Consider the following 24,456-nt stretch of genomic DNA (forward strand, 5'->3'; position numbering starts at 1 on the left):
GGGGGATAGGAGCAGACTGCTTTAAGTCTCAGTGAACATGCAACCATTGGACCCCCACAGGCTTATGGCTACCGCCTGCATAAAAGAACCGAGGGAATCAATAGTTGGAGGGAAAGAGGATGGAGAGAGAGAGAGAGAGAGAGAGAGAGAGAGAGAGAGAGAGAGAGAGAGAGAGAGAGAGAGAGAGAGAGAGAGAGAGAGAGAGAGAGAGAGAATAGAAAGAAAGAGTGGGTGGAACACAGCGGGGTGCTCCAGTGAGGCGTGGGCTGTAGGATATATGGATGGAGGGAAGAAATTGAAGAGAGCCCACATAGAAAAAGAGAGGAGTGAAAGGAACAGCCCTGTCTCCTCCCATTAGCGCACAAGTAGTGTCATCTGACAGCCCCAGACCAGCCCAGTCAGACCTAATGTCATGGCACTTGATCTGCAAAGAATTACCCTTCCTTCCATCAGAGTCCATGAAAACAAAGATGGAAAAACAAGTTAATTCCAATGCTAACTAATTAATGGTTTACAATCAAGGCTATACTCATGGCTATATGTCCCATATACCACTGTTAAAGGCTGTTCTTTGCACGACACAACGCAGAGTGCCTGGATACAGCCCTTAGCCATGGTATATTGGCCATATACCACAAACCCCTGAGGTGCCTTATTTTGATTATAAACTGGTTACCAACGTAATTAAAACAATGTAAATAAATGTTTTGTCATACCCGTGGTATGCCACGGCTTTCAGCATATCAGTGTTCTGGGCTCGAACCACCCGGTTTATAATGTGCATTTGGGTATTGCATCACATTTTAGAACAACTTCAAATGTCTTATATCTGCCTTTCCTGTTATTGGCTCCTACTGTGTGCATGATGAACACAGAGGGGTCAGCAAAATGCTCATTGTTTTGTCTGGATAGCCCATTGTTTTGTCTGGATAGCCCATTGTTTTGGTGCAATATTGTCACATTCTGACCTTAGTTCCTTTTTTATGTCTTTGTTTTGGTTTGGTCAGGGCGTGAGTTGGGGTGGGCATTCTATGTTGTTTTTCTATGTTTGTTTTTCTGTGTTTGGCCTGGTATGGTTCTCAATCAGAGGCAGCTGTCGATCGTTGTCTCTGATTGAGAATCATACTTAGGTAGCCTGTTTTACCATTAAGGGTTGTGGGTAGTTGTTTTCTGTGTCTGTCCATACAGAACTGTTTCCGTTTCAGTGTTTTCACCATTCAGAACTGTTTCGGTTTTCATTTTGATTCTCTTGTTCTTTTTGTAGTTTGTATTCATTCTATTAAAATATATTATGGATACGTACCACGCTGCACATTGGTCCGATATTTCCTACTCCTCCTCAGACGAAGAGGACGAAAGCCGTTACAAATATGCTGAGACAGGTGCACCTGCTTTGGGAATGCTTCAGAGCACTTTGATTGATTCTCTCTCTCTCTTTCTCGCTCTTTATTTCTTTCTCTCTCTCTCTCTCTCTCTCTCTCTCTCTCTCTCTCTCTCTCTCTCTCTCTCTCTCTCTCTCATTTCCAATTCAGAACCTTATTCATTGCCGAGGCTTGACAGTTTTAGATATGAAGTCTTCCTGCACTGCAGCTCACATCAACAGTATATGGTGTGTGTGTAACTCAATCACAGCATGTTTTGGGACTCATTCAGCAGTTTTTACCTGATTAAGTACAATACCATTGGCAATTGATGTTGAATGTTCAATCTATATTCCAAAAACTTCGCTCAAAATGATGCTGTCTCTGCTTACTGTTGACAAGACACATTGATAAATAGCCCAATGTCAAAACAGTTTTAAAGTGTCCAAATTATATATATATATTGAAAACCTAAACATAAATGTACTATCTACATATACATGTGCAACAATAGTAATCATATTACTTGTAGTTTTTTAAACAAGCATCTTATAAAGTGCACATGCAACAAAAACCTCTTAATGTGAAGTGGCAATCAATCAGTGGCAATCAAAAACCCCATACACACGGTATATAGTTGTAAACTCAGCAAAAAAGAAACGTCCCTTTTTCAGGACCCTGTTTTTGAAAGATAATTCGTAAAAATCCAAATAACTTCACAGATCATCATTGTAAAGGGTTTAAACACTGTTTCCCATGCTTTTTCAATGACACATAAACAATTAATAAACATGCACCTGTGGAACGGTCGTTAAGACACTAACAGCTTACAGACGGTAGGCAATTAAGGTCACAGTTTTGAAAACTTAGGACACTAAAGAGGCTTTTCTACTGACTCTGAAAAACACCAAAAGAAAGATGCCAAGGGTCCCTGCTCATCTACATGAACGTGCCTTAGGCATGCTGCAAGGAGGCATGAGGACTGCAGATGTGACCAGGGCAATTAATTGCAATGTCCGTACTGTGAGACGCATAAGACAGCGCTACAGGGAGACAGGACGGACAGCTGATCGTCCTCGCAGTGGCAGACCACCTTCACAGGATCGGTACCTCCGAACATCACACCTGCAGGACAGTTACAGGATTCCAACAACAACTGCCAGAGTTACACCAGGAACGCACAATCCCTCCATCAGTGCTCAGACTGTCCGCAATAGGCTGAGAGAGGATGGACTGAGGGCTTGTAGGCCTGTTGTAAGGCAGGTCCTCACCAGACATCACCGGCAACAATGTCGCCTATGGGTACAAACTCACCATCGCTGGACCAGACAGGCGAAAAAGTGCTCTTCAGTGACGAGTCGTGGTTTTGTCTCACCAGGGGTGATGGTCGGATTCGCGTCTATTGTCGAAGGAATGAGCGTTACACCGAGGCCTGTACTCTGGAGCAGGATCGATTTTGAGGTGGAGGGTCCGTTATGGTTTGGGGCGGTGTGTCACAGCATCATCGGACTGAGCTTGTTGTCATTGCAGGCAATCTCAATGCTGTGTGTTACAGGGAAGACATCCTCCTCCCTCATGTGGTACCCTTCCTGCAGGCTCATCCTGACATGACCCTCCAGCATGACAATGCCACCAGCCATACTGCTCGTTCTGTGCGTGATTTCCTGCAGTGTTCCTATGTCAGTGTTCTGCCATGGCCAGCGAAGAGCCCGGATCTCAATCCCATTGAGCATGTCTGGAACCTGTTGGATTGGAGGATGAGGACTAGGGCCATTCCACCCAGAAATGTCCGGGAACTTGCAGGTGCCTTGGTAGAAGAGTGGGGTAACATCCCACAGCAAGAACTGGCAAATCTGGTGCAGTCCATGAGGAGGAGATGCACTGCAGTACTTAATGCAGCTGGTGGCCACACTAGATACTGACTGTTACTTTTGATTTAGACCCCCCTTTGTTCAGGGACACATTTTCCATTTCACATGTCTGTGGAACTTGTTCAGTTTATGTCTCAGTTGTTGAATCTTGTTATGTTCATACCAGTATGTACACATGTTAAGTTTGCTGAAAATAAACACAGTTGACAATGAGGGGACATTTCTTTTTTTGCCGAGTTCATATCACTGGTTAGAGGACAACCTGCAAAACACAGTCAGCTAGATTTTGGAATGTTGCAATTTGATTCGGGGTCACCAAAAAGAAAAGAGAACGTTTTGTCACTGCTATCGATATCACGTTGAAATAAATTGCGCGAGAGGGAGGAGATGAGTTAACTTTTTTGTAGAAGACAGCTAGCTACTTTTTGAAGTGTTTGATTCAATTGGGTTGCCAACGCGGTAAGTGTAACGCAACACTTTTTTTGTTAATCACTTCCAATGATATCACACTGAAATCAATAGAACCGGAGGCAAACGTCTGGGGTGTAGTGATGTTTAAACTAACACTAGTCAAAGGACACATGGAAACTTGGAATAACCTATACATGCATATGATAGTTTGACTGTCAAGTGTGTGTATTGGTGTGTGGCCAGTAACTTTTATAGAGAAACTTGAGAAATTTGAGAAGCAAAATGCTAGCTGTGTTCTAAATCCTGTGATCCCCAGCGCTTATGAAAAAAATCTACAGTACAAAACCAAAGATGTTTATCTGTTTTAAGCAATTTATCTCGTGTCATCGTGTTGACTATAAACTTTTATACTAACAATTTGATGTACAAAGGATGTATAATTCCCTCCAGTTCGATGTGGTCAAAATGTGAGCTTGTGTATCGTACTATGTAGCATGATAAACATTAATTAGATATGGCAAAATAATTCAATATCTTAATGTAGGATGACAGTTAATGAAGCAATATTCACATATATTATTAGTGCCAGTTTAACCATTAGAGATGCTCCTAAGCACAATTTAACCTAAGTCCTCTAGACTACAGCATCCATAGGGTCTGTGCACCAGGCTAAATGTTTGTTTTCCCCACTTTTGCAACGAGGAAGGCTACATGCAGTAGGCCGATGTAGTGGCTGGATACTGTAGGGATTGACACTGTAGTGGCTGGATACTGTAGGGATTGACACTGTAGTGGCTGGATACTGTAGGGATTGACACTGTAGTGGCTGGATACTGTAGGGGTTGACACTGTAGTGGCTGGATACTGTAGGGTTGACACTGTAGTGGCTGGATACTGTAGGGCTTGACACTGTAGTGGCTGGATACTGTAGGGTTGACACTGTAGTGGCTGGATACTGTAGGGCTTGACACTGTAGTGTCTGGATACTGTAGGGATTGACACTGTAGTGGCTGGATACTGTAGGGATTGACACTGTAGTGGCTGGATACTGTAGGGTTGACACTGTAGTGGCTGGATACTGTAGGGATTGACACTGTAGGGATATTTTGTGGCTCAGCTTCTTTCTTCTAAACCTATGCTTGTGAGCACAGTGTTGGTTCCAAGTTCCACTCAGCCCAGTCTGGCATTGAATGAGTAGCTCCTTGTGTGATCGTCTGGCTGGCAAGTCTTAAAGGCTCTATGGAAGATCTAAGATGCAGGGATTGCTTCTTCCATTCACTCCTGCAAAAGCATACACACACACACACACACACACACACACACACACACACACACACACACACACACACACACACACACACACACACACACACACACACACACACACACACACACACACACACACACACACACACACACACACACCACTGCTGCTGCTGCTACCACCACCACTGAGAAGAGTGCCATTGTGGTGCAGCTGGATTTATGGTCAAAACTAAATTAGTTTCCACAATGCCATTCATCTCACATAAAGTAGTATTCATTCCAATACCATTGTGCCATTGTACCATTGCTGCATTGTCTTGGGAAAACCTTGGTCCTGGTCTGACTGTTTTTCTCTCTCCACCCTTCTCTCTCTCTCCCTACACTCCTTCTGCCTCACCGCTCACCTTTATTCTGTCGGTTCCGTTGCCTGGGTAACGGTTACCGATGGAGACCAGGAGTTCAGGAATACATAGACAGGGACTGGTTCTCGAGGGAGAGGAGAGCCTACTATAACGCTGCATGTGATATATTGGGAATCACACACTGACAGGGTGAAATTAGCTGTGATTTGATTTGTAGAGTGGCCCAGCTATGCTGGTAACAGTGTGTGTGTGCACACATTCATGAGTGTGTTTGGAGCACAGCACTGTTGTCACCTGTTTTCTTTTGTCTTGTATTTATGTAGTTGGTCAGGGCGTGAGTTGGGTGGGTTTGCCTATGTGTGATTTTCTATGTTGGGATTTTGTGTTCGGCCTGGTATGATTCTCAATCAGAGGCAGCTGTCAATCGTTGTCCCTGATTGAGAATCATACTTAGGCAGCCGGGGTTTCACGTGCGTTTTGTGGGTGTTTGTTCCTGTGTCAGTGTTTGTGCCACACAGGACTGTTTCGGTTTTGTCACGTTTGTTGGTTGTTTTGTATTTTGAAGTGTTTTGTTGACTTTCATTAAATAATGAACACTAACCACTCTGCATTTTGGTCCTCTCCTTCTGTCAGCGAGGACAGCCGTTACAACTGTCCCAAAATTAATCTAAGGAAGCTGCAGCTTTCAGTGGTGCTGACAAATTACTTTATAGCATATCACTTCCAACTGATAGGCCTACAGAAATGAATCACAGATCGAATCACAGATTGAAACATACTGCTATACATGACTTGGTGACTATTTTCTGTATTTGGTATATAAACATCTAACATTGCTGATGTTAAATCATGGGCATTAATATGGAGTTGGTCCCCGCTTTGCTGCTATAACAGCCTCCACTCTTCTGGAAGGCTTTCCACTAGATGTTGGAACATTGCTGCGGGGACTTTCTTCCATTCAGCCACAAGAACATGAGGTTGGCACTGATGTTGGATTATAAAGCCTGGCTCGCAGTTGTTGTTCCAATTCATCCCAAATGTGTTCGATGGGGTTGAGGTCAGGGCTCTGTGCAGACCAGTCAAGTTCTTCCACAACGATCTTGAAAAAACATGTCTGTATGGACCATGCTTTGTGCATGGGGGCATTGTCATGCTGTAACAGGAAAGGGCCTACCCCAAACTGTTGAAAGCACAGAATCGTCTAGAATGTCATTGTATGCTGTAGTGTTAAGATTTCCATTCACTGGAAGGGTCTAGCCTAAACTATGAAAAGCAGCCCCAGACGATTTTTCCTCCTCCACCAAACTTTACAGTTGTCGTTATGCATTGGGGCAGGTAGCGTTCTCCTGGCATCCGCCAGGACCCAGATTTGTTAGTCAGACTGCCAGATGGTGATGCATGATTCATCACTCCAGAGACCACGTTTCCACTGCTCCAGAATCCACTGGCGGCGAGCTTTACACCACTCCAGACGACGCTTGGCATTGCACATGGTGATCTTAGGTCATGGAAACCCATTTCATGAAGCTCCCAGTAGTGAGTGTTGCAACCGAGGGCAGACAATTTTTTCACGCTTCAGTACTCGGCGGCCCTGTTCTGTGAGCTTGTGTCACCTACCACTTCGCGGCGTTGTTGCTCCTAGACATTTCCACTTCACAATAACAGCACTTACAGTTGATCTGGGCAGCTCTAGCAGGGCAGAAATTTGACGAACTTTTGACGAACTGACCTGTTGGAAAGGTGGCATCCTATGATGGTGCCACATTGAAAGTCACTGATCTCTTCAGCAAGGCCATTCTACTGCCAATGTTTCCTATGGAGACTGTATGGCTGAGTGCTCGATTTTATACACCTATCAGCAACGGGTGTGGCTGAAATAGCCGAATCCAGTTATTTGAAGGGGTACATACTTTTGTATAAATAGTGCATCTAGATAGTTCCCTGGGGGTTAATGTGTGCTCTCTGGTTTTAATTAACCCTGTTTGGCGAAACATATGGAGTAATAAAATACTATAGTCTGTTAAATGCCTCCATATGTTTCCTTTTAAATCCATTTCCATTTATTATTATTTTTTACAAAAAATAAGTCATTGTAACACTATAATTCTCCATTGTAATATAAACTATTTTGGTCCTTCGATCACATTTTAATCTCCTGCACGGTTGCACAAGCCCCTTATTGCTTCCCCTCCCCTTCACCAGCAGATAATTCACAGTCCTGCTCTGTTCTTAGACACAGGCAATCCCATCCTGACCATCCCAACCTCTCCACAGATTAAAATGTGACAAATGTGACCAGTTGACACATTGATCACAGGGAGAGAAGATATGTGGAGGGCAGTACACGCTCTCACAGTCCGCCGGTGCACCTGAGGAAGAGTAATGAAGTAGCTATTGAATGTCACTCAAGCATAACCCCCAGCACAGCACAAAGAACAGCACAGAAAATTCTACTTGGCAGTGTGTTTATAATAAGGGGCAATATGACTAGATAACTACAGGAATACCCTCAGCTATTTGTATGTAATACTTATCCGGTCAGGACATGAAGCAGAGTGTTAACAACAAAGCTCTATGTCTAATACTGGCAGCTCAATTATCTTTAAACATTTGTTGAGTTAAAAGACATGAAAGTGAGCTAATTTTGTGGTTGGTACCTCATTTTACACCTGCCTGAACCAAATGAAATATTCTGTCAGTGAAAGTCTGTGACTGACACCCAAAGTGTCATCCGAAAGTGTCATCCGATGACCATGGTGAGTGACAGTCATTTCACTATAAAACCTTTGTTTTCTCCAGGCTTCTTTTGTAGAGTAATCCCTCTGCAATGTATTTAGGATTCATCTTATGTACTGTTTCATATCACAATGTCTAAAGAGAGATGAGATAAAGGGAAGCGCAAGAGACAGGGCATTGAATTACTTAGTGTGTTGTGTGTGTTTGAGCTCGTGTGTGTATGCACTTGTACATGCACATGCATGTATGAGTATTGTAAGTGCTTGTCTCCAGCTCCCCTATGTCCGTGGTGTGTGTATGCACGTTTTTATCAGTGTACTGTAAATATAATTAGTTCTGTACCAAAGTCTTCCATGCATAAATACAGCAGCCTACTTTGCATTTTCAGCCTGGCTTTTCATCATGACTCAAAGGCCAGAGACGAAGCAGCACAAGGCTACTGGATACAACCCTTACAACACCTATCACCCTCAGTGAAACCAACATTTAATTAAGGAAATTACAATAACCTTGAAAAGTCAGTCTAGCTGCCCCTTACAGTGTAACAATTACCTGCCTCACTGTACATCCCCCACTTAATGCATAAACGGTTATAGCTTGAGAAAGCTCTGTGGTGATTTCTAGTCCATTCTGCTAACTCTCAACTGGGTTATTTGGAGTACGTGACTTTTGGATGGATTCTGTGAAGGATACCCAAAACCTGAACAAGGTTGCTGTCTAATTGTCAATCTGGCTATTCATCTTACCATCTGAGTATTTAACCCTTTTCAAGCTATACTGCCAACCCAAACTGTATTGTATTGTACTTGCTCAGATATTTTCTGTTATGATTCTTTCCAGCTCAGTTCCATTAAGGTGGATGCAGTACCAGGCCAGCATAGTACAGCTCAGCTTGGTTCAGTATTATTAAAAGGGCTTAAGTGATAGGTAAAGGGACTGCGCTATTATACCCAGACATGGCTTAAAATGTCATAACTGCCTACTTGAAATAATGATTGTTTTGTTTCCTCACCTATTTATGTGTGGTTCTTTTCTGAAGGAACAGTGATTTACCAATGTTATTTACTTGCTGCCGGTGTAGTACCAATAGGTGATACCGTATGTCTCCTTATTTAGTCTGGCCTTCACTGGCCTCCATTGCAATTATTAATGCATACAAAGTGTTCTGCCTGGTGTGCTACAAACAGTCCTGGCACCATGTTTGCGAGACAATCCAATGATATTGAGGTAGATATTAATTGTTGGCAAGTGTGCTGGAGATGAGACTGATTTATTTGTTACAAATTAGTATGCATTTCTCTGCTCTGTTGGGATGTTGTTAATTCAGTGCATCCTTTTCTGGACGTTTAGAGTTAGGAAATCAGTCCGAGCCTGGCTCCATATCTCATTAACCTCTCGAACCCCTACGATAACACTGCAGTGCTTATACCATCCCGCCGTCTACGCAGACTTGGTGCCGTCTTGTCTCTCCTTCGGGAAGACTTTTATATCTATTGATTCATTCCGATTCACATGGTTTTTAATGGCTTTGTTCAGCTGCATCGATTAAAGCTTTTTCGGAATCTCCCGTTAATGTTTCCCAGACACTTGTTTTTCTCCCTAAACACTTATAATACCATATGTGGCTGCTACCGCACATGAATGACTCCAATAACTGCCACTTTTCAACATGTATACTCTTAAAATTCAATTGAGAGCTTTTTACTAGGTACCATTTTTTTATTTATTTTTTTATTATTATTATTATTTTTTATTCCCTTTTTCTCCCCAATTTTCGTGGTATCCAATCGCTAGTAGTTACTATCTTGTCTCATCGCTACAACTCCCGTACGGGCTCGGGAGAGATGAAGGTCGAAAGTCATGCGTCCTCCGAAGCACAACCCAACCAAGCCGCACTGCTTCTTTAACACAGCGCGCCTCCAACCCGGAAGCCAGCCGCACCAATGTGTCGGAGGACGCGAGCCCAATTGTGCGTCGCCCCACGGACCTCCCGGTCGCGGCCGGTTGCGACAGAGCCTGGGGGCGAACCCAGAGACTCTGGTGGCGAAGTTAGCACTGCGATGCAGTGCCCTAGACCACTGCTCCACCCGGGAGGCCCACTAGGTACCATTTGATCATGTTTACATTATATGATCAAATTAGTGGATTCGACTATTTCAGCCACACCCGTTGCTGACAGGTGTACAAAATCTAGCACACAACCATGCAATCTCCATAGACAAACATTGGCAGTAGAATTACCTTACTCGAGCTCACTGACTTTCAACGTGGCACCTTAATAGGATGCCATCTTTCCAACAAGTCAGTTTGTCAAATTTCTACCATGCTAAAGCTGCCCCGGTCAACTGTAAATGCTGTTATTGTGAAGTGGAAACGTCTAGGAGCAACAACGGCTCAGCCGCGAAGTGGTAGCCAACAAAAGCTCACAGAACGGGAAAAAATTGTCTGTCCTCGGTTGCAACACTCACTACCGAGTTCCAAACTGCCTCTAAAAGCAACGTCAGCATAAGAACTGTTTGTTGGGAGCTTCATGAAATGGGTTTCCATGGCCGAGCAGCTGCACACAAGCCTAAGATCACCTATGCAATGCCAAGCGTCAGCTGGAGTGGTGTAAAGATCGCCGCCATTGGACTCTGGAGCAGTGGAAACACATTCTCTGAATCACACTTCACCATCTGGCATTCCAACGGACAAATCTTGGTTTGGCGGATGCCAGGAGAACGCTACCTGCCCCAATGCATAGTGCCAACTGTAAAGTTTGGTGGGGCTGTTTTTCATAGTTCGGGCTAGGCCCCTTAGTTCCAGTGAAGGGAAATCTTAACTCTATAGCATACAATGACTTTCTAGACGATTCTGTGCTTCCAACTTTGTGGCTACAGTTTTGGGGAAGGCCCTTTCCTGTTTCAGCATGACAATGCCCCCGTACACAAAGCAAGGTCCATACAGAAATGGTTTGTCAAGATCGGTGTAGAAGAACTTGACTGGCCTGCACAGAGCCCATAACTCAACCCCATTGAACACCTTTGGGATGAATTGGAACGCCGACTGCGAGCCAGGCCTAATCACTCAACATCAGTGCCCGACCTCAATGCTCTTATGGCTGAATGGAACAAGTAGCAATGTTCCAACATCTAGTGGAAAGCCTTCCCAGAAGAGTGGATAGCAAAGGGGGGGACCAACTCCATATTAATGTCCATAATTTTGGAATGAGATGTTTGACGAGCAGATGTCCACATACTTTTGGTCATGTAGTGTGTGTATATCTATATAACATGAAATAGGTATACGTTTAGCGGTGTAGTGCCGAGCTGCCTGCCAGGGAATTGAGTGGAGATTGCAGTGAGGTGAGGAGCAGGGTGGAGAGAGAAAGAGAGAGAGAAAGAAGAATTCATTTTTGCTGTGAATGGACAAAGATCCCCCTTCAGGTGCCAGCATTCCCTGACAGGTCTACTCTGGCAAGCTGTTCCAGCAACACTTGGCCGACAGCTGCAAAAACAAATAAAGGCTCTCTTCAACCAAAGCGACAGGGAATATAACAAGGGCTGGGGTCCCAGCTGTCTCTAATTTAAACACACAGACACATACACACACATGTGGACAAACACACACACACACACACACACACACACACACACACACACACACACACACACACACACATACAAACACACACACACACACACACACACACACACACATTCCCAAGAAAATGCATAAGGGGTTTAAACCCTTACAATTTTGGGGGTTATACTCTCTCCATTGGCAAGGTCACTGAGCTCACATTTTTGTAGCAGAGTTACTTTAACAAACACCCAGTAGTCTTCTCAACAGCAATGACATGTTATGTTCTGCGTTGGCCTTTACAAGAATTCTGACACCTTTAATGTCACAGCATTCTATGCCGTTTGACCTCTGCTTATCTGGTCAGAGCATGTACTAAAATGTTGTCAGAAAATAAAACTATCACAGATAGTTGTATCTTTATAGAGTGAAACACAATGGAAATCTCCAACCCTAGTCCCAAATCTCCTTCATTAGTCCAAAATCTCCTTCATTAATCACATATCTCAAACACTATTCCCAAATCTCCCTCATTAGTCGCAAATATCCATCCCTAGTCCCACATTTCCAACCCTAGTCCCAAATCTCCTTCATTAGTCCCAAATCTCCTTCATTAGTCTCACATGTCCTTCCCTAGTCCCAAATCTAAGGCCTCTCTTCAACAAAAGTGACATGGACTATAACAAGACCGCACTGAGGCAGCTGTATAAGGAAATAATCAAACAGGAAACCGCTCACCCAGAGGCGGCGTTCCTAGTGGCCGGGGACTTTAATGCAGGTAAACTTAAATCAGTTTTACCTAATTTCTATCAGCATGTTAAATGCACAACCAGAGGGGAAAAAATTCTAGAACACATTTACTCCACACACAGAGACGTGTACAAAGCTCTCCCTCCCCACTATTTGGCAAATCTGACCATAATTCTATCCTCCTGCTTCCTGATTACAAGCAAAAATTCAAGCAGTGACTCGGTCTGTAAGAAAGTGGTCAGATGAAGCAGATGCTAAACTACAGGACTGTTTTGCTAGCACAGACTGGAATATGTTCTGGGATTCTTCTGATGGCATTGAGGAGTACACCACATCAGTCACTGGCTTTATCAATAAGGGCATCGAGGACGTCATCCCCACAGTGACTGTACGTACATACCCCAACCAGAAGCCATGGATTACATTCTCACTGAGTTAAAGGGTAGAGCTGCCGCTTTCAACGTGCGGGACTCTAACCCGGAAGCTTATAATAAATCCTGTTGTGCCCTCAGACAAACCATCAAACAGGCAAAGCGCCAATACATTACTAAGATTGAATCGTACTACACCGGCTCTGACGCTCGTCGGATGTGGCAGGTTCTGCAAACTATGACGGACTACAAAGGGAAGCACAGCCGCGAGCTGCCCAGTGACATGAGCCTACCAGACGAGCTAAATCTCTTCCATGCTCGCTTCGAGGCAATCAACACTGAGGCATGCATGAGAGCATCAGCTGTTCCGGAAGACTGTGTGATCACGCTCTCCGTAGCCGACGTGAGTAAGACCTTTAAATAGGTCAACATTCACAAGGCCGCTGGGCCAGACGGATTACCGGGCATCCGTGCTCCGGGCATGTGCTGACCAACTGGCAGGTGTCTTCACTGACATTTTCAACATGTCCCTGATTGAGTCTGTAAAACCAACATGCTTCAAGCAGACCTCCATTTGTCCCTGTGCCCAAGAGCACTAAGGTAACCTGCCTAAATGACTACAGACCCGTAGCACTCACGTCCGTCGCCATGAAGTTCTTTGAAAGGCTGGTCTTGGCCCACATTAACACCATTATCCCAGAAACCCTAGACCCACTTCAATTTGCATACCACTCAAACAGATCCACACTGCCCTTTCACACCTGGACAAAAGGAACACCTATGTGAGAATGATATTCATTGACTGCAGCTCAGCGTTCAACACCATAGTGCCCTCAAAGCTCATCACTAAGCTAGGGGTCCTTGGAATAAAGACCTCCCTCTGCAACTGGATCCTGGACTTCCTGAAGGGCCGCCCCCAGATGGTGAGGGTAGGTAGCAACACATCTGCCACGCTGATCCTCAACACTGGAGCCCATCAGGGTGCGTGCTCAGTCCCCTCCTGTACTCCCTTTTCACCCACAACTGCATGGCCAGGCACGACTCCAACACCATCCTTAAGTTTGCAGACGACACAACAGTGGTAGGCCTGATCACCAACAACGACGAGACAGCCTATAGGGAGGAGGTCAGAGACCTGGCCTTGTGGTGCCAGAATAACAACCTCTCCCTCAACGTGATCAAGACAAAGGAGATGATTGTGGACTACAGGAAAAGGAGGACTGAGCACGCCCCCATTCTCATCGACAGGGCTGTAGTGGAGCAGGTTGAGAGCTTCAAGTTCCTTGATGTCCACATGACCAACAAACTAGAATTGTCCAAACACATCAAGACAGTCGTGAAGAGGGCACGACAAAACCTATTCCCCCTCAGGAGACTGAAAAGATTTGGCATGGGTCCTCAGATCCTCAAAAGGTTCTACAGCTGCAACATTGAGAGCATCCTGACCGGTTGCATCACTTCCTGGTACGGCAACTGCTCGGCCTCCGACCGCAAGGCACTACACAAGGTAGTGCGTACGGCCCAGTACATCACTGGGGCTAAGCTGCCTGCCATCCAGGACCTCTACACCAGACGGTGTCAGAGGAAGGCCCTAAAAATGGTCAAAGACCCCAGCCACCCCAGTCATAGACTGTTCTCTCTGCTACTGCATGGCAAGCGGTACCGGAGCACCAAGTCTAGGACCAAAAGGCTTCTCAACAGCTTTTACCCCCAAGCCATAAGACTCCTGAACAGGTTATCAAATGGCTACCCAAACTATTTGCATTGTGTCCCGCCAACCCCCTCTTTTACACTGCTGCTACTCTCTGTTTATCATCTATGCATATTTACTTTAACTATACCTACATGTACATATTACCTCAATTAGCCCGACTAACCGGTGCCCCCGCACTTTGACTCTACCGGTACCATCTGTATATAGCCTCGCTACTGTTATTTTCACTGTCATTTTAATTTTATTTTTTTATTTCTATACTTATCTATTGTTTACCTAATACCTATTTTTTATTTAAAAATTGCATTGTTGATTAGGGCTTGTAAGTAAGCATTTCACTGTAAGGTCTACTACACCTGTTGTATTCGGCGCATGTGACAAATAGACTTTGATTTGATTTGAAATCTCCTTCCCTAGTCTTTCCTAATAAGAGGCACCCCTAGGGCACCATTGTCTTGTCAATTTTATTGCCTTGTTATGAACAGCTGTTTCAGTCCGTATTGGCCCCTTGTGCCACGGCCGCAAATATTAGCATTAGCTTCCTAATCACATTTTTTCCTCCGAATGTCACCGAGAAGGGCACGTCTGTTTGCGGCTGGCTCGCACTGCTTCAACTCTAAGATATAATTTATCTTTGGAAGAAAAAAAAGAAGAGAAGGGGAACGGCATAAGGTTGTGGAGAGACGCACAGTCACTGAGTCGCTGTACCAGCACTAATTTGCCGCCGTAATGAGCAAGCAGCTATGCATGATCATCGGGCAATTATATTTGGTTACCATGCAAACAGGGAGGATCATGGGAAGTTATTAAAGGGAAAAGAACACCCTAGCTCGGTTACAATAGGAGAGAGAGAGAGAGAGAGATTATCTAAACAGTCTCTTTCTTTTGGTTTTTCTATGAATACTAAATCCATAATGTTCCTTCGCCAGTCTGGCCCAGGGATAACAAATGGAGAGTCAATTGGTTTTTCAGTCAGATGTGAATTATGATTACCTTCAAATAGCTGTCCTATTGGACGGATAGGACGGATAGGACTGGGCCAGCTCTGGATGTTGTAATTGTTTGTAAACATACACAAATGGGTCAATGTCTTCGATTATGTATCATGATAAAAGTAATCTGAGTCAACAGTAGTTGTACAGTAGTTGTGTAAACATACTAACTCGTATGACTCTTAACTGTCGTGAATCGTGATAGTACTTTGCTTCAAGCCTCATACTGTATCGCAGACATTTTTGCCAAAACAACTATAAGCTGAACCGATACTGTTTAACATACAACCACACCCCTTGAAATTCCTACACTCTTAGAAAAAAGGGTTCCAAAAGGGTTCTTCAGCTGCCCCCATAGGAACACCCTTTTCGGTTCCAGGTAGAACTCTGTTGAAAGGGTTCTACATGGAACCCATAAGGGTTTTACCTTGAACCAAAAATGGTTCTTCAGTGGGTTCTCCTATAGGGACAGCTGAAGAATTGTTTTAGGTTCTAGATAGCACCTTTTTTTTCTAAGAGTGTACATACAGTGCACTGTACAGTGTATTCGGAAAGTATTCAGACCGCTTGACTTTTCTCACATTTTGTTACGTTACCGTCTTATTCTAAAAGGGATAAAATAGTTTTTTTTCTCTCATCAATCTACACACAATACCCCATAATGACAAAGCAAAAACAGGTTTTTATGATCTTTTGCAAATGTATAAAAAAAAATAAACCCTTAAATATCACATTTACATAAGTATTCAGACCCTTTACTCAGTACTTTGTTGAAGCACCTTGTGCAGCGATTACAGCCTGAGTCTTCTTGGGTATGACACTACAAGCTTGGCACACCTATATTCTCTGCAGATCCTCTTAAGCTCTGTCAGGTTGGATGGGGAGTATTTTCAGGTCTCTCCAGAGATGTTCGATCGGGTTCAAGTCCGGGCTCTGGCTGTGGCACTCAAGGACATTCAGAGACTTGTCCCGAAGCCACTCCTGTGTTGTCTTGGCTGTGTGCTTAGGGTCCTTGTCCTGTTGGAAAGTGAACCTTCACCCTAGTCTGAGGTCCTGAGTGCTCTGGAGCAGGTTTTCATCAAGGCTCTCTGTACTTTGCTCTGTTCATTTTTCCCTCAATCCTGACTATTCTCCCAGTCCCTGCCGCTGAAAAACATCCCCACAGCATGATGCTGCCACCACCATGCTTCACCGTAGGGATGTTGCCAGGTTTCCTCCAGATGTGACGCTTCACATTCAGGCCAAAGAGTTCAATCTTGGTTTCATCAGACCAGATAATCTTGTTACTCATGGTGTGAGAATCCTTTAGAGACTCCAAGCGGGCTGTCATGTGCCTTTTACTGAGGAGTGGCTTCTGTCTGTCCACTCTACCATAAAGGTCTGATTGGAGTGCTGCAGAGATGGTTGTCCTTCTGGAAGCTTATCCCATCTCCATAGAGGAACTCTGGAGCTCTGTCACAGTGACCATCAGGTTCTTTGTCACCTCCCTGACCAAGGCCCTTCTCCCCCGATTGCTCTGTTTGACCGGGTGGCCAGCACTAGGAAGAGTCATGGTGGTTCCATATTTCATCCATTTAAAAATGATGGAGGCCACTGTGTTCTTGAGGATCTTCAATGCTGCAGACATGTTGTGGTCCCCTTCTCCAGATCTGTGCCTCGACACAATCCTGTCTCAGAGCTCTACGGAAAATTCCTTTGACCTCATGGCTTGGTTTTTGCTCCGACATGCACTGTCAACTCTGGGACATTTTGTAGACAAATGTGTGCCTTTCCAAATCATGTCCAATCAATTGAATTGACCACAGGTGTACCAATCAAATTGTGGAAACATCTCAAGGATGATGAATGGAAACAGGATGCACATGAGCTCAATTTTGAGTCACATAGCCAACAGTCTGAATACGTATGTAAAGTAAGTATTGTTGTTGTTTTTTTATACATTTTCTAAAATTTCTAAAAACCTGTTTTCACTTTGTCATTATTGGGTATTGTTTGAATTGTTTGATGAGAAAAAAACACAAACGTAATACATTTTAGAATAGAGCTGTAACATAACAAAATGCGAAAAAAGGCAAGGGGTTGGAATACTTTCCGAATGCACTATATAATATCAACAATCAAAAAATCAACCAATTTCAGTTTATCACAAGTATTACAATACAACCATGTCATACTAGTGCTTCTGTATCATAGACATCATTCCTCTCCATCTGTGACTCAGTCAGTGAAAGCTGTGTCAGACGCCCTGACAGCTGAGCACTCAGCTGGTGTATTAGACTGCTAAATAGCTAACTAAATAGCCAACAAAATGGTTACACAGACAATTTTTTTATTCTATTCTTATTTTTGCACTGTCTCTATGCACACTCACAGGGCCCTACACACTGCTCACACTGATACTCTAACACACATACAAACACTCACTCCATAATTTTCTCACTCACACATAATATGCACACACACTTATACTGACTCTACACACCCACTCACATACAATAATTATATACGCTGCTGCTGCTCTGTTTATTATATATCCTGATGTCTAGTCACCTTACCCCTACACATATCTACCTCTATCGATCCAGTATGACTGCACATTGAAAATATGGTGCTGAAACTGACCCTGTATATTATATTTGGTTTTACCTTGTCATTTTTAATATTACATTGTTATTCCTGAATTGTTGGGGTTAGAGCTAGCAAAAAAGGCATTTCAGTGTACTTGTGCATGTGACATTAAAACTTGAAACTCTAATGCCCTGACTCACCCTACCCTGTTCAACTCACACCACGGACCACATTTACACATCACTGGCATCAGGGACAAAGTAGGCGATACAACACCCAACACAAGGCTCAAACAGAATACAACACCCAACACGAGGCTCAAACAGAATACAACACCCAACACAAGGCTCAAACAGAATACAACACCCAACACAAGGCTCAAACAGAATACAACACCCAACACGAGGCTCAAACAGAATACAACACCCAACACGAGGCTCAAACAGAATACAACACCAAACACAAGGCTCAAACAGAATACAACACCCAACACGAGGCTCAAACAGAATACAACACCCAACACGAGGCTCAAACAGAATACAACACCCAACACGAGGCTCAAAAAGAATACAACACCCAACACAAGGCTCAAACAGAATACAACACCAAACACAAGGCTCAAACAGAATACAACACCCAACACGAGGCTCAAACAAAATACAACACCCAACACGAGGCTCAAACAGAATACAACACCCAACACAAGGCTCAAACAGAATACAACACCAAACACGAGGCTCAAACAGAATACAACACCAAACACGAGGCTCAAACAGAATACAACACCCAACACGAGGCTCAAACAAAATACAACACCCAACACGAGGCTCAAACAGAATACAACACCCAACACGAGGCTCAAACAGAATACAACACCCAACACGAGGCTCAAACAGAATACAACACCCAACACGAGGCTCAAACAAAATACAACACCCAACACGAGGCTCAAACAGAATACAACACCCAACAGGAGGCTCAAACGGAATACAACACCAAACACAAGGCTCAAACAGAATACAACACCCAACACGAGGCTCAAACAGAATACAACACCCAACACGAGGCTCAAACAGAATACAACACCCAACACGAGGCTCAAACAGAATACAGTCTTCATTTATACTTTACCTTAATACTGTATCCCTTCTCACAAGCACTGTTTATTGATACATTCAATGTTGAATTTTCTCTGGGGAACCAAACATGATTCATGCTTTTGCAGTGTTGCAAACGCTTAGTAAATCAGTTATATAATAACTGGCTATTTTCCTCTGATGCATGCGGTCTTACAGCCTGTTATGTAGCTATGGTGTCTGTTACACGTCTGCTGAGTTATGACCAGCTCTGTGACAGCTTGGAAGTTGACAGCATGTCCTCATTTTTGTTCTGTTCGTTTCCCGTTGCTCTCTCGATCTGCTTTTCATTCCTTTTCATTCATTCTCCCTGCACATAGAGTCCCCTGAATATAAATAAAACATTATCTATCTCAATGATCTATGTATGCAGAGCATCCCTCTGCATATGATGACACCCAGAGAACCAGAGAGCCAGGGCTGGCTAGAACTGCTTAGCTGAGGAGGAGGAGGGGAGGCATTGTGAGATGCAGGGTGGGCGTGCGGCAAAGCAGTAACTCAGGCCTAATTCCCTGCTGTAATTCAGGAGGGCCAGGGCCAGCAACAGGCAAATCTATCCACAAATCTCTCACCTTGCCCAGGGACCAGAGTCAGGGCCAAGGGGGGCGGCATGGAGAGGTATGGGAAGGCTATTTGGGTGGGTGGTGGTGGGACTGAGCCAATCAGACAGAGCCAACCAATACGCCTGCCTTTCTGTAGCCATACTACGAAGAGAAACAGAATGTGGAGGTCAACCTGGTATTTTCAGTTAAGCTTGTGGAGATTTTCCATTCAGTTTTCAACCAGAGTTTAATCAGATTTTATGATTAAGTAGGGCAACCGAGGGTCAATGTCATTTCCCTGATGATTTCATGGCTCAGGTTGTGGGCTTTCTATATTTCATTTTTCAATTATCTTGGAACTATTTTTATGTTGGCTGTGAAGATTTTTTTTTAATTTAGCAATTCACTTTCTCTGTTTTGGTTGTATGTACAATTAACTCACCACATGCAGTGTACTTCATGGTTCATTTAATTAGTAATTTTCCTGAATCACAATTACAATTGTTAACTATATTCTTCTCAGTCACCTAGCTTCATTGAAAACGTCATAGGGGACAACTCTAGGCTCACAGCACATGCAGCTCTTTTCCCCTCCACCTCCTCATCTTGCCACACTACCTGTTTGAGACCACACTCCTGGTGACATCACTTCCTGACCCTGGTGGGTCATGGGAAAGGTTCCCCTGTGGGCGTAGAATAAAGTTGCCACAGTAACCAGTGAGCCGAGTCTTCCGTCCCTTGGCTCTGGGAGTTGCAGTTGGATGGGTAGAGTAGATAGCAGCTGCCTGGACACATGGCACTTTAACTTCATGTGGGGAAGAGGGGGATGAGGGAGAGCGAGAAAGAGAGAATGAGAGAGAAAGAAAGAAAGGGTAAGGCAGGCCCTCAGGTCCACTCCACTGAGGGTTCATCTGATATAGGCTACAACAGTTTGCTCACCCAGAAACAGGCCGTTTGCTCACCCAGAAACAGGCCTATGCCTCCACTTGTTGTGGTACAGCACTGTTAACAACCTCGCTGATGTGAGAGGTACACACAGTCACCACTCTGTACCAAATGCATCTCGGAATTGGTATTACATTGCCTCAAGGCACGTAAATTGAGCAGATGTTTGAGTGTATGTGTGTGGGGGGTATGGATTACTTTTTTATTTAATATACAGTACATGGGTGTGTGTGTGTGGTAAAATACTATGTGTGTGTGTGCGCACAGATGTACCCACATCAAGGCACGGAAATTGAGCAGATGTTTGAGTGTATGTGTGTGGGGGGCATGGATTACTTTTTTATTTCATGTACAGTACATGAGTATGTTCATCTGCGTCTGTGCATGTGATGAATTAATCTGTTACTATGTACACAGATGCACGCATATGTATATCTTTGTGTGGATACATTGTTTGTTCAATGAGTTTCCTGAAGATGAATGTACTACAGCTATCTCATTTCTCAGTGTGCCTGCCAGGAAGAGAGCTGCTTCCCTTGTGCCAAGATGGTGGCTACAGAACTGAACAGGTGCATGATGGGTTAGCTCAGTGTTTTGTTGTTTTTATTCCACAGTTTATCCCCGGGGCAAAGCTTATTATGATGAAAATCACTGACAAGAGCTTGTCTTTATTTCAGAGCCTCTTCAGCAGAGCATGATGAGATTCAGGTTGATGTTTATTGTAATGAGTCTTGTTCTGGAGGCAGAACTGCGCAATTTCCTGTTAGTTAAAACCTTTTCTCAATAGGGGGTGCTGTTGGCACTTTGTAATAATTTCGTTCCCAAATAAAACTGCCTCGTACTCAATTCTTGCTTGTACAATATGCATATTATTATTACTATTGGATAGAAAACACTTTCTAGTTTCTAAAACCGTTTGAGTTATATCTGTGAGTAAAACAGAACTGGAGTTAGAGCAATTTTCCTATGAGGATGTGAGAATGCTGAAATCTGCAGGCTGTTCTGAGGTCCCTTTATTAATTTGCCTGTCTTCTATTGGTTGAGATGCACTGCATACGCCTTCCCCTGGATGTCAGCGAATAGTGAGAATTGAAATGGTGTTGCTAGGCAGATCTGAGAGCTTATAAATGGGCTGGCAACGTTGGGTCCTTCCTTTCTTCTCTTCGCCATGACGCAAAAAGGACCTCTGGATGTCGTTCTAGAAAACTCCCGTTATAGCCCTTAGATATATCCGGCTCTGTTTTTATTCGATATAGGTGTTAAAGACATCATAATGTTGTTATTTTAAACCGAGTTATATCAGTTTATATCAGTATATTGCGATTTTCGGATATTTATTGGTGCTGCGTTTTAGTGAGTTGGACACGTCTTTGCCACATGGCTAATGTTTACTGCTAATTCCAACGTTGAAGACGACAATCTACAACCGAGCAACGATTCTTTTGGAAAAAGGACAACTTGCCCAAGATTCTGATGGGAGCTCATTAAAAAGTAAGAACTATTTATGATGTTATTCGTTGTTCAGTTGAAAAATGTTAAACTCATATTCCGCCATTAATCTCGGTGCGGTCTCGCTTTAACGCACGCTGTATGTCGTAGTAACGTTAATTTAAAAAATCTAACACAGCGATTGCATTAAGAACTAATGTATCTTTCATTTGCTGTCCAACCTGTATTTTTTAGTCAAGTTTAGGATTAGTTACTGATTAGATTAGGTTCCTCTCCCAAGATTTCTCCCGACATAGTGTTGGCAGCTTGGCTACTTTTCTCATTGTATAACCACGATTTGTGCCGCTAAATATGCACATTTTCGAACAAACTCTATATGTATTGTGTAATATGATGTTATAGGACTGTCATCTGAAGAAGTTTGAGAAGGTTAGTGAAAAAATTAATATCTTTTGCTGGTTTATTCGTTATCGCTATTGTTGGCCTGAATCAATGCTGTTGTGTGGTTGGCTATTGTAGTAAGCTAATATAATGCTATATTGTGTTTTCGCTGTAAAACACTTAAAAAATCTGAAATATTGGCTGGATTCACAAGATCTTTGTCTTTCATTTGCTGTACGCTGTGTATTTTTCAGAAATGTTTTATGATGAGTATTTAGGTAATACACGATGGTCTCTGTAGTTATTCTAGTTGCTTTGGTGAGAGTTGTGATGGTGGCTGCAATGGTAAACTATGATTTATACCTGAAATATGCACATTTTCTAACAAAACATATGCTATAAAATAAATTTGTTATCAGACTGTCACTGATGAAGTTGTTTCTTGGTTAGTGGCTATTTATATCTTTATTTGGTCGAAATTGTGATAGCTACCTATGCAGGGAAAAAATGGTGGGGGAAAAAAGTTGTGTCTTTTGCTATCGTGGTTAGCTAATAGATTTACATATTGTGTCTTCCCTGTAAAACATTTTAAAAATCAGAAATGATGGCTGGATTCACAAGATGTGTATCTTTCATCTGGTGTCTTGGACTTGTGATTTAATGATATTTAGATGCTAGTATTTACTTGTGACGCTATGCTAGGCTATGCTAGTCAGCTTTTTTACTGATGGGGGTGCTCCCGGATCCGGGATTGTGATGAAGTAGAAGTTAAGCCAGCTGCAAAGTCAAAATTGGCTATATTGTAAAAATGTATGAAAACAAAAATGTGCTAACTTAATGTAATGTAAAGGTTAGGTATTAGGGTTAGCAGTGTGGTTAAAGTTAGGGTTAGGCAAAAAATATTATAACATTGTGGCTGTGCTAGCTAGTGACAACTCTGCCGAGCTGCTTCCAGAACAAGATTCATGACAAAAAAAACGCTAACCTGCTGATGAGAGGGGTAATACTTGTGTCAGCTGTACAACACATTGATGCTTCATTTTGATCCACTCATCCCTATTCGTTATTGAATACATGGATATTGGCTTTCAGTATGACGATGCGAAATAGGATGCATGCATTGTGGCTCAGTGTTGATGTAGCAGCTTGGTTGCATATTCAACTCTGCCAGATGGTTTTAGCTCTCAGTCATTTGTTAATCTATTCATTTATTCTTAATTGGTTCTAAAGGATGTTGAAAAAACGTCAGTGCTGTAAGTCGTGAGTTTGTGGCCAGACCATGCGCCATATGAGTAGGTGGTAATCTGTGAGGGAGGGAGAGAGGGAGGGAGAGAGAGAGCAGAGGAAAGAAAGCTGAAAGGGGAGCAAAAAGGACTGATGAAGGGAGGGAGCGAAAGAGAGTGATTAAAAAAGAGAGCGATGGAGAGGGATAGAGTAGAATCCTCCATCTCTTACCTGTGGAGTGACTCCAGAGCAGCAGGGATATGTAGGGTCTTAAGATGAATGAGAACCACATCTCCCTCATGGATACATCCATCACTATGAGTTAACATGGCTCTTGTTTGAATGGAAGAGAGTGCAAAAGTATAACCACCTAATGTTACATTTTAATAGTCAGTAATGATTATTGGCCCAGATATTTTCTTTTACAGCTATGATCACTGACCATTGTTTTTGAAATGCCCACGTCTTACTATTTTTATTATTTATTCTGTTTCTAATTTCACATTGCCAGTCTCAATTCCATTTCTACACCATCCTTTTAGCCTTGGGAATTTCTGAAAAGTTCTGAACAGTTTCCCTGGAGTTCTGTAAGTTTTGTGAAACAGGAGCTCTCTCTTCTGTTGTTGCCGGGCGACTTTGTTTCAGAGGGGGAGTGTATTTCTCAGACGCTGCTCTCCTATTGGAGATTAATGAACACATTTGTCCAGAGGACGTTCCTCTTTGGAGTTGCCCATCTCTACCTAGTGTGATTTATGGCCACCCAGCAGTGCATGAGTTATAATTTGAGAGAGGTTTGTTTTTCCTCATGAAGATGGA

At 43.3% G+C, this 24,456-nt stretch overlaps 1 protein-coding gene across 2 annotated transcripts in view; it reads left to right on the forward strand.

The window, feature by feature from the left end:
* Positions 1-24,456, forward strand: part of LOC129864123 (astrotactin-2-like) — a 485,619-nt gene that overhangs the window by 103,399 nt on the left and 357,764 nt on the right. The window lies entirely within an intron of this gene.

The sequence above is a fragment of the Salvelinus fontinalis genome, chromosome 10 (genome assembly GCF_029448725.1).
Source record: "Salvelinus fontinalis isolate EN_2023a chromosome 10, ASM2944872v1, whole genome shotgun sequence".
NCBI lineage: Eukaryota > Metazoa > Chordata > Actinopteri > Salmoniformes > Salmonidae > Salvelinus > Salvelinus fontinalis.